At 35.1% G+C, this 7,052-nt stretch overlaps 1 long non-coding RNA gene across 2 annotated transcripts; it reads left to right on the top strand.

Annotated features, from left to right (window-relative positions):
• The first annotated feature begins 2,495 nt into the window (after window positions 1-2,495).
• LOC131238678 (uncharacterized) lies at window positions 2,496-3,794 on the top strand. Of its 2 annotated transcripts, none has more exons than XR_009168016.1 (3): window positions 2,496-2,750; window positions 3,392-3,500; window positions 3,627-3,794. It is a non-coding gene; the product is annotated as an uncharacterized LOC131238678 (long non-coding RNA). The 2 variants fall into 2 exon arrangements; XR_009168017.1 differs by having other exon boundaries at window positions 3,702-3,747.
• Window positions 3,795-7,052: the final 3,258 nt, after the last annotated feature.

The following is a 7,052-nucleotide window of genomic DNA, read 5'->3' as shown; positions in this document are numbered from 1 at the left end:
GATTTTTGGAAATCTACTAAGAGTAGAAATTCCAAAATCACAAATTAGTATAGCCACAAGTGCAGCTTTTCACTCAATTTTAAATGATGAAAATGTGTCCTACTATTATAATGAGGACAGAGCCCACAAAATGTAGTTATGTTTCTTTTGACTCCAACTGAGTGTAAGGTGGTTTCAACATGGAGATCATTTGAATGCACAATTCAATTGAACTGTGTTTGGCTCAGCCCATTAGAAGAATAATTTATTTTGTTCGGATTTAAATACAGGCTTATGGACAAAAAAAAAGCTCTCAATTTAAATACAGGCTTATGGATCATTTTGATGGCATGAGAATGTTCAGATTTGCTTACATTACAGTTTTAGAAAGAAAAAACTTACCAACAGAATGTGGCTTAATTGGTATGCCAACAATTTATTTTGTTCAAGGAGGAGGTTATTCCAACAGAGTATTATTGTTTAAGAATGAGGCTCTCCCGTCCTGTCCAGCAGAGGCAAAGTAACTTTATTAAACCATTTTGGTTTGTACTTGAAAAGCAAGCTGCTTTTATTCTTGTCATGGATGATTTGTTTGGATGCACATAGTTGATTGCAAGAATATGATGTTATTAAAAAAATCTCGTCTCTTGATTGAGCTGAATATTTACATTCATTTCTTGTGTGTGTGGAAAGCATTTGATATATGGGTGTTCAGTTGAAAATAATTGCAATAATTCGATCTGTTGGGTCATCCATGTAATCGAAAATTACAGTGAGTCTACGACTCCAAATTGCAATAATTGCATTCTTCGGTCATAGCATTCACTTCTAATTCCATCCTTCGTCGCCTTGCCATTCATCTATCTCAACATCCTTGTTTAGCTACACATTATATAAACATTTTGTTGTCTAACATTCTGTTCTATAAAAGCATGGCTGATCTGATAGCTGTCCTATTATTATTAGTTGAAGGATGAACTTTATTAGAAGGCACTCAGGTCAACGACTCATGCTCAAATCTCCCTGATTACCTAACAAGCAACTATACACATTGAGCTTCTACCAATTGGAGGGTAGTGGCTTCAAATTCAATATTTTATTTTTATGTTTTTTTTTTTTGGGAGCAGAGTGCATATCTTGATTGTCCCCCCTCCTATTTTTAAACTAAACAAATCTTTGATCATAAGTTTGATAATTGCTGTGTTTAGTGTCTTAGATGTACTCTCTCTCTCTCTGATGATGTGTTGTCACCACGTGTGCAGGCTTTGTGGGGGGCTTTTCTGTTGCTAGTCAAGGAGTAGCTCTTGGTGTTTGTCCCATGCTTGCTACAGGTTCATAAAATGCCTTTCTTACATGTTTTCTTCTACTTGCGGATGTGGTAATGTCTTCTGAATTCGACCCTACTCAGTGTAAGTATGAAATTCCATAGAATTTAATGGTATCGGTGTTTGTTTACTTTTTAATTGTCATTTCTATAAAATATTGCACTTTCTTAGCAACTCACTGCAGTTCCGCACTACTTCTTTCTTCACAGGGCACTTGAACTTATATTAGGAGTAAAGAAAATTCAACAACTGCAAAGGAACCATTATTCAATGGGAAAACTGAATTGGACCAGCTCGACAAGGTAATCTCTAGTCCATCAAATTTTTCGTTCATCTCTAATCTTTGCCACATTGGCTCAATATGTTCATCAAATTTTTTTAACTGAATTGCAGACATAAATGTTTTGCCTTTAGTTTCATATGTTTATCTCATAAACTGGAAAAATTAGAAGAGAGATTCTTCTACGTGTAATGAACTTGAGGAAATGCACCAGCCAGTAGACAGACCAGGTAATGGAGGATTGATGTCTGGTAGGCAGCTGGTTATGAGTATTATGATATTACTACTGCTGTGTTATATATGAGATGGAATTAGCTGGCTCGTGGCTGTTATATATAAGGAGGATAAGCATTTGCTTGGCCTAATAAACTTTACATGTGGGGCCCACCTTTTTTCAGATTTGGAGCAGTTTGGAACACAACAAAGGTAGAACCAGGATCTATTGTTGCTGTTTTCGGCCTTGGGACTGTTGGCCTTGCAGTAAGTTGCCTAAAGATTTCTTTTGTATTTTGTCCCTGACCTGAGAAGTAACACTGCCTGATTTTTGCACAAGAACATCCAATCAATCTGGTTCATCTAATGAAATTATGAAAAGCTGGGATCTCATACACATCTTCCATATTGGCATGTGTGGCTACATGTGGATGGGCACAGCTCCACACACGTGCAGGCTCAGTAATCATTTGTTTCAGGTTAACTTAATATGGTATTGATTTGTTTGGTCCTTGTATATGATATTTGCCTCTACAGCATGTGTAACTCTTAACTGCAGTAGTGTAATTTATGTCAGTAAGGAACTCTTCAAGGAGCCAGTACGTCTGGATTTGTTTGCAGCCAATCCATGCTTTGAAACCCATATCAACTGAGAATAGTAATTTCACATCCCAAGCTTAAATTTGGATTGTGTCAGTAATATTTCTATAACTTTACTAGTTCTCATTTTGTTATATATGACCCAACCAAATCTAATTGAAAGTTCCTTGCCATCCAATCTTTGGCCATCTTTTTCCTAGACAATTGATATTTATATTCTTTTCTTATCCGTCTTTTGTAGGACATTGACAGGCAGGTTAAAAGCTTCGTTCTGTAAGGCTTTTCACACATCTTCCATCTATGGCAGAGCTTATGAAAGTAAAGTTTGTATCTCACAACTGTTGGCCCCACTTGTAAGTTGTAATGTGTATCCCGACACTAAAACCCAATGCACTTGTAAGTTCTTTTTTTAAAGGTGCAGCTTGTCTGCTACATGTGCTCTTGCACGTGTTAGCGTGATGGACATGCTGCATTTCCACAAGTTCACCATAGATGAGTCTCTGTCCTATTGCACTGCAAGATGCCATGTTTATTATGTCCCATTGTTGGAACTATTGGATTTGATATGTTGGATTTGCTAAATCATATTAGCAAGGTTCATGGATGCCTTCTTAAAGTTGACCTTTGGGATTGTATTTGCTAATTTCTTTATATATTTACCTTTCTAATTTTCAGGAACCTGTGCATTCTTAATGTGTATCCTGACCTTTGGGATTCCTTGCTTGTAACTATCTATCACTATGGATGATTCATCCTCCATTCATTAGCTGTCATTCTGAAATGTTTTTCATGCAATTTGTGTTATTCTGTTGGGAGATTTTAGCATTGAAACTTTGAGGATTTTCTACAGGGGAGCGGTTTACGGAGATAATGGGCAGTCCATATTTTAGTATCTCAATTCACCTGATACTGTTTTTTTTTTTTTTTCTTCAGTTCTAAATCTCTTTTCGTCATGATCTCTAGTAGTAAATAACTATTGCATTCCTTCTTTCAGGTTAACAAACCAAATCTTCCACTTGCATCGCGATTTTTAGGCTTTTTGGAAACAACAGCTTGTCTGATACATGACTGCCATCCCAAAAAAGCTATAAACTTCTTAATGTGTATGTTCATATGACTCATTTGTACTGAACTTATAGCTTTAATGTGTATTTGGATGCAATATTGAGTTGAATTCCAATCTCTAACTTTGATACCAATTAATTTCTTTTTGCTATTTTGTTTTGTAGGCATTAGGAAGGGATGAATGGGAGTTAGATGGTTGGATTATTTTTATTTATTTATTTATTTGTCTTGTTTTGTAGGCTTTAGGAAGGGATGAATGAGAGTTTTGATGGCCCACTCTGCAAGGTACTCTACATGTATGCTTGTAGCATATGTGCAACGTAGCAAAGACATTCTTGCATGCTTTTTCAATGTTATTTTTTTGAAATCTTCTTGACTTGGCATATGATTGGATCATCTGAATATTAGCAAATCCATCTTGAAACTAAGTTGCCACCCTCACTTGAGAATTTTACATTTTTTGCTCTTAGAAACTAAGAAAAAAAAATCCAAAAGATAACAAAAGTGAGTCTATCCAAAGACTAGTGCAGCCACAATGAAGTATGAAATTTTTATTTCAATGTGTTATGGTAGAAAGGGTTGGGGCTTAACTTGAACCAGGGAATTAGAATCTGGAAGCAAGCAACAAGTTGTATTGATTTTCATAACACTTACTAATCTTAAAAGGCACGTGCTAGCATTTATTTCACATATGGCATCTCTCATTGCTGATTTCTATTGGCATTATCTGATCTGAGCCCAACACCGACGCATGCTAATTACAGTTTATTTTTTGGTTTTAGGTGCTTTTTTTCACTGGATGATATTCTTGGCAAGCACTCTGTGGATATAGGGTAAACATTTCTCAACTCATTTGATTGCACCAGTAATTTAGCAGTCGTTCATTTTTTCCATATCCAATTGGATATCCTTCTTTCTAAGACTCATCCATAAAGAAGGCTTACTGAATCTAGTTCCTTGTTATGTTCATTCAGTTTACTGCAGGATCCAGAAATTCAGAACATTCTATTTGACCCCATCTTGTGTGCAATATCAAACTGCAGGTTTTTGCCCACAAAAGATAACCTGAGGAGAAGGGAAATGGACAGAGAAGTGCAAGCTATCAGTAGCTTTTGACCACTTTTCTAGTCGTGTAGCAAAAGCTAACGATTTAGTGGCGTCCAGCACAACTGTCAGTAAAGCTCCTGGCCGTCGGTAAAGCCTTTACCGACTGAGGCTTTACCAGCTGTTAGCTAACCGCAGGCAAAGTATTTGCCAGCGGTTTTCTTGGTCTTTGCCGGAGGTTTTAACCGTCGGTAAAGGCCAGTTTTCTTGTAGTGACCTGTCTTGGCTTTGATACACATACTCATGGGTAGTATAGGTGCATGCTGGATGACTTGGATTAGTTGGACTTGGATGGTTAGTCATATTTACTTGTGTCTGTGCTTGTTGCTTGATTGAATTTGTTTTGTTTTCCAAGTTAGTGAACTTTATTTTCTGAATAGAAGTTATAAGTTGTTGAGTATCTTAGGTTTTATGATTTTACTCGTATTTTCTTGTATTGATTGCTCAAGCATGACGATAAGTTGTTGAGAAATTTGTTTAGAAATTTTTTATAATATATATGTTTGGGTTTAGATGGATGTGAATGTGAATATGATGAAATATATTAGATAACAGGTGTATATCAGGAAGAATACAAAGAGCTATATTGTAATAGGGGAAGAAAAAGATACGAGTTTTTTACCTACGAAAAATTTCGTAGGTAAAAGTCTCATCCACGTAGATGCCCTTTCCTAAAAAAATGGATGGGAAGGCGAATATAATATTTTTACCTACGCACTATTTCGTAGGTAAAAGTGCCCTACACGTTTTTTAGCCACGAAAATATTCGTAGGTAAAAATCTCATCTGAGTTAAAAATTATATTTGTACTTATGAAACATTTTGCAAGTAAAAGCCTCATACACGTTTTTTACATACAAAACCTTTCATAGGTAAAAAGTGGTTGGTATGTTGAAAAATTATATTTTTACTTGTGAAACCTTTTGTAAGTAAAAGTCTCATACACGTTTTTTGCCTAGCAAAACATTTCGTAGAAAAAGTCTCATCTACGTTTGAGGTTTAAGTTAAATTTTATTTTTTATTTTTACCTACGAACCATTTCGTAGGTAAATGTCTCAAATTTAAGTTAAATATTATATTTTTACCTACGAACCATTTCGTAGGTAACAGTAAAACTTGAAATAAAAAAATTATATTTTTACCTACGGAAAGTTTCGTAGGTAAAAGTCTCATACACGTTTATTAGTAGGCAAAAGTAAACTTTTTAATTTTAAGTTTTTTAAAAAGTCAAAATACTACTTACCTATGAAAATTGTCATTGGTATAAATGACTTTCTACAAACTCCTATGTTGTAGGTGAATGTAAACTTTTCGATTTTTTGTTTTTTCAAAAATGTATAACACCCTTTACCTATGAAATGGTTTGTTGGTAAAGATGGCTTTTACCTACGAAGCTATATTTCGTAGGTAAAAGTAAACTTTTCAAATTTTTTTTTTTTCAAAAATTTAAAACACCATTACGTAGAAAACGGTACGTAGGTAAAGATGAGTTTTATAAGTCAAAACATCCTTTAGCTACGAATAGTTTCGTAGGTAAACAGCATTCACCTACGAAAAGTTTCGTAGGTAAATATGAATTTTGCCTACAAAATTGAATTTTGTCGGTAAAAGTTTACTTTTACCTACGAAAAAAATTTTCATCGGTAAAAGTTATCTTTACCTACGAAAATAATTTTCGTAGGTAAAAGTTTCGTTGGTAAAAACCATATTTCTTGTAGTGTCAAGAGAGAACGAAAAGCAGAGAATGCATTGGCTCCTTACCCCTAGCTCGAACATCAACCCCTAAAACTTATGTATATTGTGAAAAGGTGCATCAAACAATTCCTTAAATCTGAAAATACTGATCGGAGCTTTTTTGAATGAGAAAGGTAAAATTCAAACAGAAGTGCAGAATCCTTACATTTTCTCGAATACTTTTGCTGTTTGAAGATCACTTTTCTATTTTGAAGGTAAAATCTTAGTTCGTATTTTGTAATGGTATGAACCAAGTAACAAATCTCAGTTTGTATAAGCCTCATCCCAACTAATTGGGCTGGCAACATGAATCTTGTTCTGCCATTCCACTCTATCAAGGACCATATTAGTTTTTTTTTTTTTAAATAAAAAAATCTAAAACAAAATAATGCCCAAGGCAGAAATGTGAAATCCATCGATTTCTATGAATATCTAGCAAGGATCATATTACCGAGGATACCTCTGGGGAGAGCATCATTTGCATAGGTCTTGATAAAGGTCTTGATAGGCTAGTTCCAAGGGGTTACTCAGAGAACTGATATAGCCTATAGCCTGAGGCCTAATCCCCTGCACTCTTGTCATGTGTCTATGGGATTGAATGACAACCCCCTGTCCCATCTTAAAAGTGAATAAAAGCATCCAACTAGGAGTAAATGGATACAAGGATCATACAATTCCACTTGGGTGCATTGGAAGAATGAGCACAACTTTATACAGGTTTCAATTTTAATATTCCCCACATAATACTCACCC

This window comes from Magnolia sinica, chromosome 3, assembly GCF_029962835.1.
Source record: "Magnolia sinica isolate HGM2019 chromosome 3, MsV1, whole genome shotgun sequence".
Taxonomy (NCBI): domain Eukaryota; kingdom Viridiplantae; phylum Streptophyta; class Magnoliopsida; order Magnoliales; family Magnoliaceae; genus Magnolia; species Magnolia sinica.
This window is presented reverse-complemented; position numbering and strand designations above follow the sequence as displayed.